Source organism: Poecilia latipinna, unplaced genomic scaffold (assembly GCF_001443285.1).
Source record: "Poecilia latipinna isolate Pla-1442-1.1 unplaced genomic scaffold, P_latipinna-1.0 Scaffold3625, whole genome shotgun sequence".
Classification (NCBI taxonomy): domain Eukaryota; kingdom Metazoa; phylum Chordata; class Actinopteri; order Cyprinodontiformes; family Poeciliidae; genus Poecilia; species Poecilia latipinna.
In genome coordinates this window covers 10,089-11,964 of record NW_015116241.1, presented here as the reverse complement: position 1 = coordinate 11,964, position 1,876 = coordinate 10,089, and the positions used below count along the sequence as shown (strand labels likewise).

Here is a 1,876-nt window from a genome sequence, read left to right as displayed (position 1 = left end):
AGCTCTGATTGGCTAAGCAATGTAACGTGATTCTCTGGAGCAAGTGATGGCAAAACGGGGCGTCATCACGACTTTGCCTCCGCGGCAGAGGCTCCGCTGAACCCCTGGGGTTCGATCGAACCCAGGTTAAGAACCACTGGTCTAGATTGTCCGGTTTGTTTGGAGAGGTGTGAATGTGTCATCAAACCCGCATGCAGACCAAAAATCTAAGTCTGGCCTGCCTAAAAGCCTCGATGTCAGTTTGATTGAAGGGAACTTTAACTTGGTTTGAATAATATGTAGATGCAAATGGACCGGAGACAGCACCAAAAACAGTAAATGTATTGTAGCGCAGAGCATTCTGCGCTACAATACATTAGCCACAGCAGATCAAATGAGCCACCAAAATGTTGCCAAAACAAACACTTGTGTCTAGCACTAGATAGAGAGATGGCCTGTGGTCTTTTACCAAAAGCATATGAGAAATCCCGCAACTACTAAAATCTGACGCTACTCCATTTTTGTTTATGTTTTGTGAAGGAGGAAGTTGGGCTCATGTTTTCTTCTGTGATTTTCGTGTCACTTCCTGTAGTACTTCTTGGTGCAGCAGCTGTCAGGATCTGGATTTATAAAAGTGTCTCTCCCCATTGGCTCCCTGCTGGGAGCGGCCTGGAGCAGAGCTGCACACCTGCAGCTTGTTGGGATCTTCACCCAGAGAGGATTTAAGGAGCTTCCAGACCTCACCTGTCCACTGGATGATTACTCTTTCATGGTAGTCTCTAGCTTGCTAGACCTTCTTCTTAGAAACTAGTTATTTGTGACCTTCTTGAGAAAACCTCAGCGAGTTGTCTGCTTCCCTCACTCGTTCTCTGTCTCTTATTCCCAGGAATAAGCCAGACCTCCAAACCTGTAATCCCACCTGCAGCTCTGAACCTCACCTGCCTGCCCGCTCCAGCCAACAGTTCATTCTTGCCGGAGAAACTTGCCTCGGACCTCCCGATTGGTTGCCTGGCTCCATCCTACTCCTTCCTCCTCCCCCGTTGAGAAGTTAATTTCTCCTGCTGTCCACCCCTCGCACAGTCATTGACCTGTCTCTCAGCTTCCAGATAAACCCCGAGCCCGATCCAAAGAATCACCTGCAAGACACCTGTGCCTGTACATTTTGTAAATAAATTCTTAACTTCCCAGGTCTGATTCTGCATGTGGGTCAGAAGCCTACCCTCGAACATGACAGCGGCAGCACAGGCGCGGGGGTAAGCAGGTATTTCAAAGGGTTTGGACTGTTTTATGCAGTGCAGTGTGAAAGCTGAACATGTAACAAATGTTGCAAACATTCTAAAACTACAGGACACCGGCCTTTAAGGACTAGCATTGAGACCGCAGTTATAAGAAGTTCCAAAGCAGTTTTGAGTAAAACCATTCTGGTTGCAGCTGGCATGCTGAACCTGCCAGCTGCAACTGTTTTATTTTGTTGAATTATTTGCTATTCAGCTGAGTTGTACGTCACATTGTATTATTCAATGTGCATTCATTTTTAACACCATAAAAACGTGGCATTTTGGCAAGGATGTATAGACTTTTGAGAGTCACTGCAGCATGTGATGGAGTACATCATGTAGTGGGACTGCATAAACAAACAACTTCCCCTTCCCAAAAACACCAGTTGGACCATGTGTGGAGGGATAATTGCTCAGAACTATCCTGAGGGTGGGAAACCTGCACCACCCACTGACTCCTGATCTGTGTCCATCCATTCATCAGTCAGTGGCTGGAACATTACAAAGAGGTGGTTAGGTTGTAATTTAGGCTTACACCGATATGGTGAACCCAGCGGAGCAGCAATCACCACCTTGTTGATGCGGGTATAAACACATTATGCCTCTTTTCAGACATCGCA

The 1,876-nt window shown here is 46.6% G+C and overlaps 1 long non-coding RNA gene across 1 annotated transcript; it reads left to right on the top strand.

The window, feature by feature from the left end:
- Nucleotides 1–442: 442 nt before the first annotated feature.
- LOC106941363 (uncharacterized) lies at nucleotides 443–1,666 on the top strand. Its single transcript, XR_001423339.1, has 2 exons — nucleotides 443–751; nucleotides 866–1,666. It is a non-coding gene; the product is annotated as an uncharacterized LOC106941363 (long non-coding RNA).
- Nucleotides 1,667–1,876: the final 210 nt, after the last annotated feature.